The sequence below is a fragment of the Hemiscyllium ocellatum genome, chromosome 6 (assembly GCF_020745735.1).
Source record: "Hemiscyllium ocellatum isolate sHemOce1 chromosome 6, sHemOce1.pat.X.cur, whole genome shotgun sequence".
NCBI lineage: Eukaryota > Metazoa > Chordata > Chondrichthyes > Orectolobiformes > Hemiscylliidae > Hemiscyllium > Hemiscyllium ocellatum.
In genome coordinates this window covers 13,186,274-13,206,875 of record NC_083406.1, presented here as the reverse complement: position 1 = coordinate 13,206,875, position 20,602 = coordinate 13,186,274, and positions in this window count along the sequence as shown.

The window sequence follows — 20,602 nt, the reverse complement described above, 5'->3', positions numbered from 1 at the left end:
ACTGCAAGACCAAATGACTCAGTACCTTGAGAATTGAATGTCACGTGTGCCGGAAACAGCTGAACTGGTTCAATTAAGTCACCCAGCCCTTCCAGCTGATGTGAAGCCCATTTTCCGAATTTGGACCACCCAGACTCTTCCGTCAAATTCACAAGTCACTAACGTCAGGATTATTTCAGGGAAATGGAACTTAACTTGGATGAAAGATTATCTGCTGCTGCAAGAGTATCTGGAAATGTTGTAGGCTTTCGTTGTCACATCCACACAGGGATGACAGCAGAGCGGGTAAGCTGCCCACAGCAAAACCATGGCAGGACCTGGAGGTGCAGTGTCTCTCTCACAGGGAGATGAAGCAGAGAGATTCTTTCTGAACATTGCTGAATTCCACTTTGGAAAATGTGAAGTTGTTCAATTCAGAAGGGAGGACAAAAGAACAAAATATTATTTAAATGTAGAAAAGCTGCATCGTAAAGAAATGTGGGGGTACTTGTGCCCAAAACACAGAAAGCTAGCACAAGCGAGCAGCAGGGAATCAGGAAGGCTAATGGAATATTGGCCTTTATTTCAAGGGCGTTGGGAAATATTACTGTAAGGTGCTTTTGAGACCTAGAGTACAGTGAGTAGTTTTGGTCCCCTTATTTAAGGAAAGATATTGTTTCATTGGAGATAGTTCAAAGATGATCTCTGATATGGAGAAATTGTCTTAGGAGCAAGGGTTAATCAGGTTAGGACTCTACTCACTGGAGTCATGAAGCATGAGAAGTGATCTCAGTGAAATATATTGGACTCTTGACAGGGTAAGCTAAGAGGATGCTTCCCCTCATGATTAGAGAGCATAGTCTCAGAATAAGGGGGCACCAATTAAAGTCTGAGATGAGGAGAAATCTTTTCTCTCAAGGGGTGGTGAGCCTTTGGAACTCCTTGCCCCAGACAGCTGTGGGGGTAAAGTCCTTGCCTATATTTAGGGCTGAACTTGATAGATTCTTGATCAGTGAGAAAATCAAAGGTTATGGGGAAGGGGCAGGAAAGAGGACATGAGGAATGCCAGATCATGATTCTATTGAATGGTGAAGCAGGCTTGAGGGGCCCAATGGCCTACTCCTGTTCTTATTTCTTGTGGTCTTATGTTCTAATCTTGTGTTAAGCTTCCTCCATCATCTCCCACAGTAGCAGGAGTTCCAAATGTCTGTTATGCTCCTGCATTCCACTCCCCGTCACAAAAACAAACATCATTGACCTCACTGTCTTGTGAGTGAGTACATGAACCTTACATCATACCCATGGACGTATCTATGCCTGGTGTCTCATCATGTGCTGGCCCCAATGTTTACTAGTCATTGGGAGAAGATATGTGCTTTTGTTTGTATGCCCACATCTCCCAAGAAAGGCAGCATCACCTACAGGGGCATATTGGCGTGATTCAGTTCACTGCTCACCTGCGAGATTCCCATCTCACCTTTAAAACTTTGGTTGGAAGTCTGTCCCTTTTTCTCACTGTTGAAAGTCTTATCTTACCAATCTCACCATATTTTACCAACTGACTCTCCATCACCCACATCATTCATGAGCTGGGAAGTTTCTGTTCACTGTGTCTGACTGATAGACTACTATAATTAAATAGCTGGAAAGATATGGCATCTGTGAGAGATAGGTTTCAGATTAGCTGTTTTTGGTAGGTGTATGAAGATGTGACACAAGAGTCCTGAGATTCAGGGACTGGTGTTGGGAATGTCAATAGATGTGAAGCTGGAAGAGCCTAGCAGGTCAGACAGCATCTGAGGAGCTGGAAAGTCTATGTTTGGGGCCGAAACCCTGATGAAGGATATTACCCTGAAACATTGACTTTCCTGCTGTGCTCTTCCAGCTTCATATCCAATGACCCTGGCTTTCAGCATCTGTAGTCCTTACTGTCTCCTCAGTGATGGGAATGTATTATATTGATCAACATGTCAGATAGGTGGTGTGGTGGGCAGCACAGTCATTGCAAAGCCTGGCATTTGACCACATGAGTGGACTCATTCAATGTCTTGTGACATTGGTGTCAGAGTCTCAGTGCCAGATGTCAGGTGATTGCAACAACTTCTGAGAATGGCCCTTCAGTGCCTCCTGCCTGCCCACATAACCAAGGTGCCTTTTCTTCTGCTGACTGCATCACGAGGGCTTCCAGGATTGGTAGGTCCTGGAGCTCTGTCTCTGACCTGGTCTGCAATTTTCTTTGTTTAAAGTTGCAGTTAAAGTACTCACCAGGAGCCTTTCATAATTTAGTGCAACATTTGTTGAAGGAGACAGACTCTGCCTTTATGTATAACAGGCTGGCTATAGCACTTCTGGTGACTACCTGATGCAATGTCCTGACTGAACGCTGAAACAGCCAGCAGCACAACTGACACTTGGTTTCAATGGTACAATCTTACAACCGGATGGCAGCACCAAATTTGCGTGCCTCCTTCATTCACCAGAATCAATGGAGACAGGTCACATAAATTTGGGCCCCTTGCCCAAATAGTGCCATAAAAACCTTTAGCCTTCTCCTCAAAAGATGAGCCTGTAATCCCATTGCCCTTGAAATCTATTGTCGTATCTCCAACTTCTCCTTTCACCTCAAAGTCCTTGGATGTATTATTTCCTCCAAAATGTATGGCCCTCATTCTGAGAATTCTGCGAATACATTCTTCCACTCATGTTCCCACTCTACTCTGTTAGCACAGGAAGTAACTCTTATGAAAGTTACCTCCGACCAAGGCATAGGCAAAGTATTCTCCTTGTGCTCTTTGAATTGTTACCTCCTTCAATGCCTTTCCATCACCTTCCAGTTGCCAGTGAATCACTTGCAAAGGTTTACCTTCCAACTCCTGTGCCATTACTTCTGCCGTTCCCAGAGAATTATCCTTGCCCTCCTCCTAACTCTCAGTGACATGGTTGCCATGAATGGCATCATCCAAAGTATTTGTTTAAAAGTGTAAATTGGTGACACCTGGCTCTAAATCATCGCCATCCCTCCCAACTCCTCCACTGTTGCTAAAGCAGCGCACTGCTGTTCAAATTCAATACATCTGTTCCAGTTAAATGTCTTTGGTTTTGGTCCCAATACTAATTCTATTCCTGAATTGTCAACTCAGTCTCTATCCCTGGCAATTGTCTGAGGATGTGGCAGATTGTTAGTAAACTTGGTTTGAAACTGAATCCTGTGGTAAGATTCTGACAACAATTCCACATCATCGCTGAGACCACCTGTTTCTCCCTTTGTAATTTACCCAACTGGGATCAGTGCCCTGGTGAACCGGACAACGGCCGTAGATTGGCGTTTAAACTAATTAGCTGGGAGTGGGGGTGAGGGTGAGGGTGAGGGTGGGGGTGGGGATGGGGGGTGACAGGATTCCATTAGAGAGAAGTTGAAAAAATCCAAAAGAAATGACAGAGCAGTAGTGCAGTGCAATGAAGAGATTATTGATAGTGTGACAGGAGACAGAGGAAGAATATGTATAAATCTACAGGAATAAATATAAACAAAACAGTGCAGTGGAGAGTAGAACTAGAATAAATAATAATGATTAAAAAGTCAAAGCTTAGAACTTTTTTTATTTTAACGCACGTAGCATTTTCCAAGGGATGGGTGAGTTGATGTCACAGTTGAAAACAAATGCATATGACTTGATAGCTGTGACAGCAGCATGCTTACAGGTTGATCAAGACTTGGAATTCAATATTCATGGATGCTCATCATTCTGGAAAAAAATAGACAAAAATGAAAAAGGGCTGAGGTAGCGTTGTTAATAACTGAAGGTATCCGTGCAATGTTGAATGATGATACGGGGGCAATAGATCATGACATGGAGTCAGTTTGGGTAGAGCCAAGAATGTTTCTATTTAAGTACCCAGGTCAGAGAGAGAGCTCCAGAGTCACACAATCCTGGAAGCTCTCATGATGCAGTCAGCAGGAGGAAAGGCATCATGGTTATGTGGGCAGGCAGGAGGCACTGAAGGGCCTTCCTGATGAAGGGCTTATGCCCAAAACATCGATTCTGCTGCTCCTCTGATGCTGCCTGACCTTCTGTGCTTTTCCAGCATCACACTCTTGACTCTAATCTTCAGCATCTGCAGTCCTCACTTTCTCCTAGAAAAAGGAATAGCAAGGGAAAGAAGTCATGCTAGGTAGTCAACCATGGTCATCCCCTGTCCTTGAAGCGATGTCTCATTGTTGGATAAAATTTAATTAAGGAAATAATGAAGACCTGTAGGAAGGATAGTAATCTTGTCATGGGTGATTTTAATCTGCATATTGACTGAACAAATCAGACTGGAAATGGTAACATGGATGATGAATTTGTAGAGTGCTTCAGAGATTGTCCCCTAGAGCAGTACATTGCACAACCTACCAGGGTACAGGATATTTTTGATCTGGTAACTAGTACTGAGGGCGATTAATAAGCAATCATAGTTAAGTGACCTCAAGAGTGCAGTATGGTAGAATTTCAGATTCAGTTTGAGGGAGAGAAACCTGAGTCTCACAGCATGGTCCCCAACTTAATAAAGGCAATTACAGAGATACAAAGAATGCATTGTCTAGAGCAGGTTGGAAAAGATACACCTAGGAGAAGGGCAGTGGATGAGTTGTGGCAGATATTTAAGCAAATAGCTCATAATACTTCGCAAAATCTACTCCAATTACAAAGAAAGACTTGATGATAGTGAACTGCCTGTGGTTAGGTAAGGTGATCAAAGAGAGTATCCAATCCAAAATTTGTGCAAAGAAGATGGTGAAACTAGTGGTGGATCAGAGGATTGGGAAGTTTTAAGAAACAGTAGCAGGTGACCAAAAATCTAATAAAAATGGTGAAAATTGATTATGAAAGTAAATTAACTCGAAACACGAAATCAAACATCAAGAGTATCTATGTGTATATTAAAAGATAAAAATCACAGATGGGCCAATGGGATGAGAAGTGGCAGATGGAGTTTAATTCAGATAAATGCGAGGTGCTGCATTTTGGGAAAGCAAATCTTAGCAGGACTTATACACTTAATGGTATGGTCCTAGGGAGTGTTGCTGAACAAAGAGACCTTGGAGTGCAGGTCCATAGCTCCTTGAAAGTAGAGTCGCAGGTAGATAGGATAGCGAAGAAGGCATTTGGTTATGCTTTCCTTTATTGGTCAGAGTATTGAGTACAGGAGTTGGGAGGTCATCTTGCAGCTGTACAGGACATTGGTTAGGCCACTGTTGGAATATTGCGTACAATTCTGGTCTCCTTTCAATTGGAAAGATATTGTGAAACTTGACAGGGTTCAGAAAAGATTTACAAGGATGTTGCCAGAGTTGGAGCATTTGAGCTATAGGGAGAGGCTGAACAGGCTGGGGCTGTTTTCACTGGAGTGTCGGAGGCTGAGGGGTGATTTTATTGAGGTTTACAAAATTATGAGGGGCATGGATCGGGTAAATAGGCAAAGTCTTTTCCTGGGATCAGGGAGTCCAGAACTAGAGGGCATAGGTTTAGGGTGAGAGGGAAAATATATAAAAGAGATCTACGGGACAATTTTTTCATGTAGAGGGTGGTACGTGTATGGAATGAGCTGCCAGAGGATGTGGTGGAGGCTGGTATAATTGCAACATTTAAAAGGCATTTGGATGTGTATGTGAATAGGAAGGGTTTGGAGGGATATGGGCTGGGTGCTGGCAGATAGGACTAGATTGGGTTGGGATATCTGGTCAGCATGGACGGGTAGGACTGAAAGGTCTGTTTCCATGCTGTACATCTCTATGACTCTATGACCAGGTTATAGGCCAAAAGGATTATTTGGAAGCACTAGCTTTCAGAGTATTGCTCAGGTGGTAAAAGAACAGCGGTCTGAAAGCTAGTGCTTCCAAGTAAACCTAATGGACCATAACCTGGTGTTGTGTGATCTTTAACTTTGTCCACCCCAGTCTCTTGACAGCTCTTCCTGAGTTCTAGCTTGATCTCTTGGTGGGGTGGTGGATCCTGGCCTGGTCTCTTGGTGAGGTGGTGAGTCCCGGCCTGGTCTCTCGGTGAGGTGGTGAGTCCCAGCCTGGTCTCTCGCTGGGGTGGTGGGTCCCGGCCTGGTCTCTTGGTGGGGTGGTGGGTCCCGGCTTGGTCTCTCGGTGGGGTGGTGGGTCCCGGCTTGGTCTCTCAGTGAGGTGGTGAGTCCCGGCCTGGTCTCTCAGTGAGGTGGTGAGTCCCGGCCTGGTCTCTCGCTGGGGTGGTGAGTCCCGGCCTGGTCTCTCGGTGGGGTGGTGAGTCCCGGCCTGGTCTCTCGCTGGGGTGGTGGGTCCCAGCCTGGTCTCTCGGTGGGGTGGTGAGTCCCGGTCTGGTCTCTCGGTGGGGTGGTGGGTCCCGGCCTGGTCTCTCGGTGGGGTGGTGGGTCCCGGCTTGGTCTCTCAGTGAGGTGGTGGGTCCCGGCCTGGTCTCTCGGTGAGGTGGTGGGTCCCGGCCTGGTCTCTCGGTGGGGTGGTGGGTCCCGGCCTGGTCTCTCGGTGGGGTGTTGAGTCCCGGCCTGGTCTCTCGGTGGGGTGGTGAGTCCCGGCCTGGTCTCTTGGCATTACGTCAGCTGGTCTCTTGTTGGTTCACGCCGGTGTCTTGGCTCAGCGTGCAAGTGGATCCTGTCCGGGCATGTCCCTGAGGCACTGGGGAGAATGGAGAGGTGGCAGTTTCAGTAGCAGCAACGGTATCTGCGGAGGCTGCTTCAAAGACTGACAGCTGAGGTCTCCCAGACAGCGAGATAGGTGGAGGACTATCAAAGACTGTTGAACTTTTAGCTTATTCCTTTGTTTTCCTAGTTTAAACTATGAAAGACTTTAGTGTAAAATATAACTTATTTCTTTATTTTTCTACTATTTTATGAAGTAATGGTTAACTCTTTAAATATCATTTCTTTTACTACTTTGTACCTAACCTGTTTTTGTACTGACAGTACTTTTGTACCTAAGATAGTGCCATGTGTGGCAACATGATACACTTTTCACTGTACTCCTAATCTGGAGTATACCTCTAAAATCTAAAAAGAACAGCACTGATTCAAGTGGTAATCTCCAACCAGGCTGGCATTGCATGGTGGCATGACCTCCTTTGACAGTGGGCACATGTTTTATTGTACCTCCCCATGCCTCCAAAAACAAACTCTGCAGTTTCCAGACGCTTGTGCTCCTTCCTGTGCACAGTGGGGCTTTCAAAGATGGCACTGAAACAAGAAATGCTGGTCTCAGGGAGGATACCGGCTGAGGGGTGAGTTGTTCACAGGGGATGCCGATGAAGAAGTCAGATGTGAGGGACAGGTCGGCAATTATTGTGGTGAGTTTGGCAAGATTTGGTGAGAAAACTCACTGGGTTTTTAAAAAATCCCCAAGACGCTCTGTGTATTTTGAACTTTGACAAAATAAAGAAAAGATTCAGCCCATTAATTACATCATTCTTACCTTTTTTTTTACAAATCCTGCCACAACCTCACTCCGTCCTATCTCTGTAATGTCCTTTAACCCCACACCCTCTGAGGTAGGTGCACTCTCCAGTTTTAGCCTCTTGAGCATCCCCACTGTCAATTGCTTCACCACTGGTGACTGATCTCTCAGTTGCATAGGTTCTATGCCCTGCAATTACATCTATACAAACCCTTCCACCTTACTACCCTTCTCTTCTTTTAAGACTCTGCTTATATAGCTCTTTGATTAAGCTTTTTAACATCAAACACTTACACTCAATGTCAGTCAATGTCAAAGTTTCCTTGATAAATCTACCATGAAGCAATTTCAGACATGTTATCATGTCTCAGGCAACTGTCTGTGTGGAGTTTGCACGTTCTCCCCGTGTCTGCGTGGGTTTCCTCCAGGTGCTCCGGCTCCTCCTACAATCCAAAAGATGTGCAGATTTAGTGAATTGGCCATGCTGAATTGCCCATAGTGTTAGGTGAAGGGGTAAATGTAGGGGAATGGGTCTGGGTGGGTTGCGCTTCGGTGGGTCAGTGTGGACTGGATGGGCCAAAGGGCCTGTTTCCACACTGTAGAGAATCTAATCTAATCTTAATCTTAAAGGTGCTACATAAATCCAAGTTATTGTTGTCTATTGGTTATTCTGCATGAAATACTGTCTGCCAATTGACTCAAGCTTAACAAGTGCTTTGGCGAACAAAAGCCAACAAGGTAAGTACTGTAGTTCCTGAAAAGCAATAGGACTTACTGTATTCTGCCTACAAAGTCTACAAACTGTTTTAGTTAACTATTTCCCATATTGCCATAAAATACATGAACTGTGCTATTTGAGCAAACATTTGAAGTGCAATGTTAGCTAACTTGTATCCTACCACATCAAACTCTAAATCTTCCTAGGAATGAATAGCTTGTATCTGTCCCATGCAGTAAAAAACAACCACAAATTGTTATGATATAAATATAAGCTTTTAAGAAATAGCAGTAGGAGAATACCACATGGCTCATCATGTCTGCTTCAAATTTCAGTATGGTCACAGTTTGTCATGGACTTCAGATCCAATTTCTTACTTGTTAGCTACAACATTTAGCTTTCTGCCGGACTGAAAATGCTTCTTCTCAATCCTTAAATGTATTAAAGGTAAGAGTAACCTAGCCCTCTCGGATGGAGAATTCCACACATTCACAACATTTTGAGTGACCTCAGCTCAGTCTTAAACAATCCAACCCCCTTCCTGAACAGTAATCTGCAGCAAAACTTTTAAGGATTTCTGGTTAGGCCGCTTAATGCAAATGTCAATATTGTTATTGAAAATAAAATGCATTAAAACTTTTCATATTTTCAACTGCCTTTTCGCATAAGCTGTACGGAGAAAAGATGGACATTTAGTAAGAGCTGAAACGAAGCAAGCTTATAAAACTGACACCTTCAGTTCAAAATGACTGGACATTTTAAAACAAATAGATTAGTATTTGCTAATTGCAGCTTATAATGATTCACAGATATAGGGTGACCTCTGCCCAATAGTCATTGAGTCATACAGCATGAAACAGACCCTTCAGCCCAACCAGTCCATGCTGAACATAATCCCAAACTAAACTAATCCCACCTGCTTGCTCCTGGCCCATATCTATTCAAACCTTTCCTATTCACATTCATATAAATGCCTTTTAAACATTGTATCTGTACCCACATCCACCATTTCCTCAGAAAGTTCATTCCACACGCAAACCAATTCTGTGTGAAAAAATTTGCTTCTTATGTCTTTTTAAAATCTCACTCCTCTCACCTTAAAAAGGTACCCCTAGTCTTGAAATTCCCCATCTTAATGAAAAGATAGCTACCATCAACTCTCTCATTATTTTATGAACTTATTTTAAGTCACCTCTCAACTTCCTGCGCTCCAGTGAAAAACGTTCCAGCCTATCCAGTCTTTCCTTCTAACTCAAACCTTCCAAACCTGACAACATCCTGTGAAGTCTCTCCTGAGCCCCCTCCAGCATGATCATATCCTTCCTATAGTGGGACGACCAGAACTGGGCAGAGAGTTCCAGAAGAAGCCTCACCGATGTTTTGTACAAACTCAACATAACATTTCACCTCCTATACTCAAAGGGCTTGTATTAAATGCAACAGGACATAAACATATACAAAAGGGAGCCACTTTCAAGTGTAGCCATAATGCTCCCAACTCTCTCTGATTTTCAGACACCCTTGAGAGATGGCAATGATAACAATTCGATCATTGCTGTTGAGGAATATTCTAAAACAGTGTTAAGTAAAGCTGTGTATTTTTTTATTGTCTTCAGATGTTTGCTAGTGGCAATGATTCCAAGGCACCATAACAGCTCGTAGCAACCTGAAAGTAGTCTTGTTGAGATCCTTTGGGGGAAATGATATTCCCCAAGAATAGGAGGGTTGGGAATAAGTATTAACCTTGAGACAGAGTACACAATCTAGCTCCACAGCACCCACTTCTCGGTTTAATCAAAATATATTTGGCTACAGGCAAGAAACCTACCTGTTGAAGACGGAAATTTTTCGATGTGTTACAGATGGATAATTAGTGTCATAGTTACCATTCTGAAGAGTTGTTAGTGAGATATATATATCTATTCTTTTAACTTAGCCTTGACCTTACTTTAGCATCACAGGTCCCTCGTGTTGTATATAATATCTAGCACCACCCATCAAGAAATCAAGGGCATTCCTGTGGAGCTAAATACTTTGCTTCAAAAGTTCCAGTTGCTGTTCTAAGTGTCAAGTTCCTTGTGATTACACTGCAACGTGTGCTTACCATTAAGTCTGTTCAAAGGTTTCACAAGAGACTATCATGTAACTGAAATATAATGTATTAAGTAAGGCCAGAAGAACGTGGTACAGGAGTAGGCCATCTGACTCTTCCAGCCTAGTCTGCCAATGAATATGATTGAAGCTGATCCGACACGCCTCATCTCCACTTTCCCATAACCCTTGAATCCCTGATGAATGAAGAATCTATTTACCTCAGCCTTAAATTTACATGTTCAAGTTCCATGTAAGTACCACATAATAAACTTATTCTATTTAATAAGACTGGACCTGTCTTCCTCTGAAGTCTTAATTTGGACATCATTCCATGCTTGGCTTTAGTAGCTAAGACTGATAACATTGGGAATGATTAGCAGCAATGGATCTAACCAAGGCTCCCCTGGTGATGCTTGTGAACATAGCCACAATGTCTGGTGTTCAGGACACTGACCAGAAAAGGGAAAGAAGCCTTAAGCATCAGTTTAGATGGCTACTTCAGTGTGCCATTGTCTGAGCTGATTAAAAGTTCTTGTATTGCAGCTGCTCATTTTATTTTCTTTGGCAAATGTTCAGTGGAGTGTATTTGTTAGGATTTGGGTTTTTTTGAACTTTGGAGGATTTTGAACTGACAATATTGGAAAGGAAGCAATTGGGTGTGTTTGTCAGCATATCAGAAGGGGAAGAACATCAGGATCCACCACAACAATGATGTGGAATGGTCAGATAGGCATTTGCAGAGGAGGGAGGTGCAATACAGGGAGGCACACAACACTATACATGTCCATTGCCTTTAAGCCCAATCACAGTTAGAGACTCTACGTGCTGTGTGCATACAATAACATGGTACTATCTGATCATGAATCTGCTGCTTGTCAGCAATATTCACACACATAGAAATCACTCATTTTACTGTAATGTCTGCTGCACAATTTGTAGCGTGTTTTACTGTTTTAAGAAAAAAAACGTAATTATTCCCTGATCAGAAATTGATCATTGGACCAGTAACATTAGCAAGACTTTGGCAGTGATGGAAGTTATCATGTTGATGAGGCCTATTGTGCTTGAACAAAGCAAGGAAGCTCATCACCAGGGAAAACAAATGGTTGACAATAATCATGCTTAAGTGCTTGAGACAACTCTTGACAACTTTGGTCATTACTGTGACAGACCGTGTTGGAAACTCTGCTTACTGGTCAACAGACAAATCTATAATAAGCAATTGCCATTTACCTCCATTGAGAAAGTCAAGTGATCAGGGTGTATGGTACGTCAATAGCAAATAAATAAGGCCAAAGGCATATTATCAGATAATTCACAAAATCCTTGAGTTTATATTGGGAGCTCTTAACAGAACTTAAAAATGTTTAAACAATGTTCAGAGCTATGGATTCAAGATTTGGGTGTGCAATGCAGAAAAGCAAGTCAGTAAGATATACTTAGCAACTGGAAATGAAGATCCAGTCAAATTTAACACATCAGGACTAACAACCAAAGTGTTAAATGATTAGAGCACCAATTCAATCAGATTAAGCTTCTGCATTCATTGACTAAAATTCATGTCAATTCGACAGAGGCTGGCAGAACCCACAGACTGTTTTGTGAACAGATGCAGAGAAAGGGCTCATTGTGTGATTCTTTTCTCTGATGGGGAGCGAGTAAGTTCCTTGGAAGCATTCCAGAAAGATTTGATAAACAGAACGAAGACTTGTAATATCCACCGAAGGATGGACATAAGTATGAAGTGACCCTCACTGATTGGTGAGGTTTACAAATGCTCAGCACAAACTTGATGATTATCGCAGCAGTCAAACACAGTAGGACAGTTGTGACCTGCTGCATGCATCAAGGAAATGCCCAGCTCTCAATCAATAGACATCATGGTGAAAGACTGTGAAGTACTAGAAGAAATTAGCAGAGAGGGAGGAAGTACTAGAGGATTTAGCAGCTTTTAAAAATGGATAACTGCACAAGCCTACTGAGAGGTGTCCCATGTCATTGAGGGAAGCAAGGGAGGAGGTATGAAGAGCTCTGGTATTAATTTTCAGATTCTCTATGGCTGCAGGTGAGGTGCCAGAGGACTAAAGGATTGTTGACGTAGTCTCAATATTTAAAAAAGGGAGGAAACGATAGGGCAGGAAATTAAGGCCAGTTAGTCTAATCCTGGTGGTGGTGAAGTTATCTGACAGAATTCTGAGGGGTAGACTATATCTGCACTTGGAGAGACATAGATTAATCACAGATAATTAGCATAGATTTGTTAAGGAAAGTTATGTTTGAAAAATTTAATCAGATGTTTTGAGGAGGTAACCAGGAGTCTTGATGGGGGTTAAGTATTCATGTGATTTTAATGACTTAAGCAAGGCTTTTGAAAAGGTGTAGACTGGTCAAGAAAGTTTATAAAAACCACAGAACTGTGGATGCTGGATATCAGAAACAAAAACAGAAATTATTGGAGAAACTCACCAGGCTCTGAAGGAGGGTCACTAAACCTGAATCATTAACACGGCTTTCTCCCCACTGATGCTGCCAGAGAAGCTGAGTTTCTCCAGTAATTTCTGTCTTAGGTCAAAAATGTAAGAACCTTAAGTTCCAAGGCAAAGTGCATGTTGGATCCAAAATCAGCTGAGAGGCAGGAAACTTTCTCTGATTGGAAGTTTGTTTCCAATGGGGTTCAATGCTGGAGTGTTACCATAGTTACATGGTTCTGACATATAGCTGCTTCTCGGACTTGCATGTATTAGGCCATTGTTCAAATATTCATACAGTCTTAGAATCTTACAGCACAGAAAGAAACCCTTCAGTCTTACCAATCCATGCCAATCATATTCCCAACCTAAACTAGAACCTCTGCAATTTTAGATCATTTTAGCACAACAAGTTCTCTGATCAGTTAGAAGTTGGTAATTGTCTTGGATGTTTTTAGGTGAATATCAAGATGGATGAATTAATCTAGGTCCTGAAATTCTGCTGACTTCCGTGAGTTGTCCTCTATTATTCAGCATGAGACCACCAGGATGAATTGGAAATGGCTGTTTCAGGCACTACGCCAAGGTTCAGGCAGACATCAATAGATCCTCAACAGAACCACTTGACTTTTCCTCTGATAACTTCATTATTTTTCTCCAAGATCCACACGAAACCTTTTATGTTCTTGGCCCACTCTAACTTTTAATTTCTACTGGTCAAGGAAGTTTTTCTACTGAGCTCACAATAATATTCTTAAAATCTTTGATGATAAATGCACCATTGTTCAATTTAATAGAAAATAAAAGTATCCTTTTTCCTACTGTAAATATGAAATCTTCAGGATAAAGTGGGTCTTTTCTCTCTTTCATCAATATTTGACTAGGTTGATTTATTTATTTTTGTTTCCATTTCCCTGTTTACCAACATGGAGAATAAAACTCACCCATCTGAACAAAATTACTTTTCATGTTTTTATGTGTACTAGCATCCAAAATGCACATTATGATTGTTCAGTGAACCAAATTCTCTGCTGTCTGTGGATCAAAATGACCCCCCTCAATTTATTGAAAATTGAACAAAATAGTTGATGCACTCTTGACTGGCAGAAGGTTCAGGAGTTGGTTGTTTGCCTGAATTTATAATTCGTATTTTGCTGCTGTTTTTTCTTCAAATCTGCATTTTATTTATTTAATTTGATTTATAAACTCTACAAATCAAAGTATACCCAGGCATTTTAAATACTCATGCAATTCACTGATTTTCCATGGGGAATTAAACATGCACGTAATAAAGTAATTGTTATGAATATGGCATCTATTTGCAGGTGCATATTTCTTTCCTAATTTAATTCCCTCAAAAAATTACTGCACATCATTTTTACATGTTTTAAACACACGCAGATTTTAAAAATAGAAATCCAAGGAAACCATCTAATGGATAACATTCCGTTTAATTTATAAAGAGTGACTTGAATCTGTCCACTCACAGTTGCCAGAGAAAATACTGAATCACATAATTAAGTTCCTGAATTTATTTTGATCCATTTGTTTCAATTAATTGATCTCACACTCAATTCTAAATGAAAAGCTGGAAGATAATTTAAAATCCATATTGAAGGTTATTGCGTTTTGAATTTTACAAAATGTATTTTCTGAGACCATTCCAATGACAACACATTCCGACACAAATCAATATTCAGCAAGAAGCTTTTTGCTTTGATAAAGTGGGAGCATAGACCAGGACCTCAGGTATACATTGATGAGTAGTATTGATATGTGGCAAGTACTGGGAAGGACCCAATAAGATACAAGGGGTTTTCTCCTTAAACTGCTACAGGTCTGTGTCAAGAGCATTCTCAACAAGGTTTTGCACTGGGAGTTTAATGATGCTAATCCCATTAACAATGAGAGAATGTTGATACATTTTCTAGCCCAGGTGACTTTAGAGGTATCTTTCGAGTCAGTTACATTCCCATACCATTGCCGCTCTTAGAGTCATAGAGTAATAGAGATGTACAACACAGAAACAGACCCTTTGGTCCAACTCATCCATGCCAGCCAGATATCCCAACCTAATCTAGTCCCATTTGCCAGCATTTGGCCCATGCTCCTCTAAACCCTTCTTATTTGTATACTCATCCAGACGCCTTTTAAACATTGTAATCATACTAGCCTCCACCACTTCCTTTGGCAGCTCATTCCATACATGCATCACTCCTGTGTGAAGAAGTTGCCTTAGGTCTCTTTTATATCTTTCCCCTCTCACCCTAAACCTATGCCCTCTAGTTCTGGACTCCCCATCCCAGTGAAACGACCTTGTCTATTTATCCTATCCATGCCCCTCATGATTTTATATACCTTTGTACGGTCACCCCTCAGCCTCTGACACTTCAGGGAAGACAGCCCCAGCCTATTCAGCCTTTCCCTTTGGCTCAAATCTTCCAACCCAGGCAACATCCTTGTACATTTTCTCTGAATCATTTCAAGTTTCACAACATCCTTCCAATTGGAAGGAGACCAGAATTGCATGCAATATTCTCAAAGTGGTCTAACCAACGTCCTGTACAGCTGCAAAATAGTGGTGTTGCACTGGGAATTTAAGGATACTGACCCCATTAACAATGAAAGAATGTTGATACATTTTCTAGTCCATCTTGTTGTCAAGATCTTGAGGTTTCAGGTGGTATTAAAATTACCAGAGCTAATTACAGAAGGGAATCATACTGGTTGTATGGGGTAGACCATTTAGGACAGAGATGAGGAGAAACATCTTGACCCAGAGAGTGGTGGCTGTGTGGAATGCTCTGCCCCAGGGGGCAGTGGAGGCCCAGTCTCTGGATTCATTTAAGAAAGAGTTGGATAGAGCCCTCAAAGATAGTGGAATCAAGGGTTATGGAGATAAGGCAGGAAGAGGATACTAATTAGGAATGATCAGCCAGGATCATATTGAATGGTGGTGCAGGCTCGAAGGGCTGAATGGCCTACTCCTGCACCTATTGTCTATTGTCTATTGATTGTCTGCTATGACAGCCACAGTCTGCCAGCGCTGGATAAAGGTGAAGATCGAATCCAATGACAGGGGAACTGACCAAGAATGGTGTTCTGACCTGAAAAGTCTGAGCTTCTGATTGCATCTGTAGATGAAACTATTGCTGAAAAGCAATGTATCGTCTATCCGATTGCTACCTTGATCTTCTTACACGGTGGCAGACTTTGAGGAATCAGGGGATTTTGTCACAAAGTACCCAACTCTTGCCCTGCAGTCGATTAAGCGTCTGGTCGCTAAGGTATTGCTGAAACAAAATTCCAAGTTGTTCATTGAAGTTCATTGAAATTCCAAGTTGATGATTGTTGATGTTAATTATTGCCTCAGGTTTAATACACATCTCTGCCACATGAAAGGAGAAAGTGAGGACTGCAGATGCTGAAGACCAGAGTTGAAAAGTGTGGTGCTGGAAAAGTGCAGCAGGCCAGGCAGCATCCGAGGAGCAGGAGAATCGACGGTTCAGGCATAAGCCCTTCTTCAAGAATGAGGCTGGTGTGCCAAGCGGGCTGAGATAAAAGGTAGGGGGGAGGGAATTTAGGGGAGTGGCACTGGGAATATGATAGGTGGAAGAAGGTGAGGGTGATAGGCCGGAGAGAGGGTGGGGGTGGAGAGGTCGGGAAGAAGATTGCAAGTCAAGAGGGAGATGCTGAATCCAGGGGTTGGGACTGAGATAAGGTGGGAGGAGGGGAAATGAGGAAGCTGGAGAAATCTTCATACATCCCGTGTGGCTCGGTTCCTAGGCGGAAGATGAGGCGCTCTTCCTCCAAAGGAGTAGCCATGGGCACCCGCACGGGCCCCAGCTATGCCTGCCTCTTCGTCTGATATGTGGAACAGTCCATTTTCCGCAGCTACACTGGCACCACCCACCACCTTTTCCTCCACTACATCGATGATTGTATTGGTGCTAACTCGTGCTCCCACAAGGAGGTTGAACAGTTCATCCACTTTACTAACACCTTCCATCCCAACCTCAAATTTACCTGGACCGTCTCAGACTCCTCCCTCCCCTTCCTAGACCTCTCCATTTCTATCTCGGGCGACCAACTCAACACAGACATTTACTACAAACCGACCAACTCGCACAGCTACCTAGATTACACCTCCTCCCACCCTGCCCCCTGTAAAAACGCCATCCCATATTCCCAATTCCTTCGCATCCGCCGCACTTGCTCCCAGGAGGACCAATTCCACTACTGAACAACTCAAATGGCCTCCTTCTGCAAAGACCGCAATTTCCCCTCCGACATGGTCGATGATGCTCTCCACCGCATCTCCTCCATTTCCTGCACCTCTGCCCTTGAACCCCACTCCTCCAATCGCCACTAGGACAGACCCCCACTGGTCCTCACCTTCCACCCCACCAACCTCCGGATACATTGTATCATCCTCTGTCATTTCTGCCACATCTAAACAGACCCCAACACGAGGGATATATTTTCCTCCCCACCCCTATCAGTGTTCCGGAGAGACCACTCCCTCTGCGACTCACTCGTCAGGTCCACACCCCTCACTAACCCAACCTCCACTCCCGACACCTTCCCCTGCAACAGCAAGAAGTGCAAAACTTGCGCCCACACCTCCCACCTCACCTTCCTCCAAGGCCCCAGTGGATCCTTCCATATCCGTCGCAAATTCACCTGCACCTCCACACACATCACTTACTGCATCTGCTGCAACCGATGTGGTCTCCCCTACATTGGGGAGACAGGCCGCCGACTTGTGGAACGTTTCAGAGAACACCTCTGGGACACCTGCACCAACCAACCCAACTGCCCCGTGGATGAACACTTTAACTCCCCCTCCCACTCTGCTAAGGACATGCAGGTCCTTGGCCTCCTTCATCGCCAGACCTTGGCCACACGACGCCTGGAGGAAGAGCGCCTCATCTTCCGCCTAGGGACTCTCCAGCCAAACGGGATGAATGTAGATCTCTTCAGCTTCTTCTTTTCCCCTCCCCCCACCTTATCTCAGTCCCAAACCCCGGATTCAGCACTGCCATCTTGGACCTGCAATCTTCTTCCCGACCTCTCCGCCCCCACCCCCTCTCCGGCCTATCACCCTCACCCTCACCTCCTCCCATCTATCGTATTTCAGTGCCCCTCCCCCAAACTCCGCCCCCCTCACATTTTATCTCAGCCCGCTTGGCACACCAGCCTCATTCCTGAAGAAGGGCTCATGCTCGAAACGTCGATTCTCCTGCTCCTCAGATGCTGCCTGGCCTGCTGCGCTTTTCCAGCACTACACTTTTCAACTCTGCCACATGAAAGCCTGGGTCCTACAGCTTGAATTGTCTTATTGGTTAGGATGGAAATACTTCATTTCCAGAGGAGCTAAAAATTTGACGGTGAAGGAGACTGGCTGAGGAGAATTCCACAAAATTTATCTGAACTTTTTGAAAAGTGTGTGGATGGGGGAACTTCAGTTGATGCATCGATTTTAGCAACACTTTTGACAAGGTCCAAATGGGAGATTGATTGAGAAAGGTAAAGCACATGGAATTAATGGAAACCTGGTGGGATGGATCAGATATTACTTTAGTAATAGGACACATAGAGTAGTGGTGGAAGGTTGCTATAGTGATTGGAGGCCTGTGTCCAGCAGTGTACCACAGGGATCAGTAAAGGCACTCTCATTGTTTGTTTTATATATAGAAATGATACAGATTAATGGCTAACATAGGGGAGATCTAATAGAAACTTACAAGATAATGCATGGCTTAGAAAGGCTGGACGCTGGAAAATTGTTTCTGTTAGGCCGGGAGACTAAGGCCCGTGGACACAGCCTTCGAACTAGAAGGGGTCAATTTAGCATGGAAATGAGGAGACATTTTTTCAGCCAGAGAGTGGTGGGCCTGTGGAATTCATTGCCACAGAGTGCAGTGGAGGCTGGAACGTTAAATGTCTTCAAGGCAGAGATTGATAAATCCATGATCTCACAAGGATTTAAGGGCTACAAGCAGAGTGTAGGTAACTGGAGTTGAAATGCCCATCTGCCATGATTAAATGACGGAGTGGACTCGATGGGCCGAATGGCCTTACTTCCACTCCTATGTCTTATGGTCTTATGAAAATGTGAAGTAAAATGGCAGACAACACCAAGATTGGTAGAACGTTTTTTAATGAAGAATATGGTTGTAGGTTACAGGAGGATATAGTTGGGTTGGTCAGATGGGTAGATGGCATTTAACCCTGATGAGTGTGAAATGATGCACTTTTAAAAAAGAAGCAAGATGAGGAAGTATTTAATGAATGTCAGAAGACTGGGTAGTTTACAGGATCAGAGGGATCATGAGGTAATTATTCATAGATCCCTGAGGTCGGCAGATCATGTGAATAGGATAGTTAAGGAGGCATATGAAACACTTGCTTTCATCAGTCATGGCATAGAGTACAAAAGTGAGGAGATAATGTTACAGTTGTACAGGATGTTGATCAGACCACAGCTGGAGTACTGTGTGCAGTTCTGGTCACCTCACTGCAGGAAGGATGTGTTAGCACGAGAGGATACAGAGGAGGTTCACCAGGATGCTGCCTGGGATTGAGAAATTATGGGAAAGATTAGATAGGCTTGGATTGTGTTTTTTAAATCAGCAAAGTTTGAGGGGGGACATGATTCAGGTGTATAAGACTATGAGGGATATAGACAGGGTGAATAGAGAACAACTGTTCCCCTTGGTTGAGGGGTTAATCACAAGAGGGCATAGTTTCAAGGTAAGGGGCAGATGGTTCAATGGGGATTTGGGAAAAATCTTTTTCACTCAGTGGGTGGTGGGAATCTGGAATGTACTGCCTAAGAAGATAGTGGAGGCTAGAAACCTTACAACCCTTAAAAGGTGTCTGGATGAGTATTTCAAATGTGATAACATTCAAGGATATGGGACAAGTGCAGGAAATTGGGATAAGCGCATTTTTATTGGTAGTTATGTTGTTGTTGACTTGATGGGCCAAAAGATCTTTTCCACACAGTATGAATCTATGAGTGGGGGGTATGTTGGTGTTTGTGGGGGTGGGTGAGGAGGAAGCTGAACGAGGTGGTGTTAGATTAGTAATTCAAAAATTTATGAGCCTGACTCCATTCAGCCTTCAAAACATCTTCTTTTAGTTGTAATGATGATCATAGAGTGGACATCCAGCATATTCTCAAGGGGTAAGAAGGTATTAAATTCTGCTGATATGGGTGTATGTCTCAAACATCAACAGAATACAGGCAGGGATCTGGAAACAATGTGGCCAGAATTGGAAATCCAACAGTCGGCAGGAAGTGAAGAATAATTGAGTACCTTTTTAGCCAGGAAAACATTTGCACCTCCCTTCAAACCCAGCCTCTGAAGGACAGCTCCCCTCCCTGCATTTTAAATGAGCTCTGACCTTCAAAACCTCCACCATACAATCTCTTCCTCAAGAACCCCTCCTCCTGCACATGAACTCAATCTCACCCAAGAATGTTCTCCTGCAAACACTGTCCTGTTCGATTTATGTCCGGTGATATCTTCCTTGCGATCTCCTCCCTATGATATCATCCTCTTGCTCTGATTCTGCAGTGATTTCTTCTCTATGATGCCTTTCTTGTGATCTTGCCCCATGATCTCTACATCACAATCCTTTTCTTCCCTCAACTTCTTTCTTGGCGATTCCTTCCTCACAATTTGTTACTTCTATCATTTCCTCCACTTCCTGTTCACCAAAATCACTCCCTCATGATTCTTTCTTCTGTGATCTTTGTTTAGTAGGATACCTTTCCTAAGACTTTTCTGAGTTAAGCTTTAAGTCCAGCCTGGATTTTTTGCCCTGCAATCTCTTCCCCATCTTCTCTTGCCACATCATTTCTGGGAAAACTCTTCCTTGAAATGTTTTGCCCTGTGATGCTTA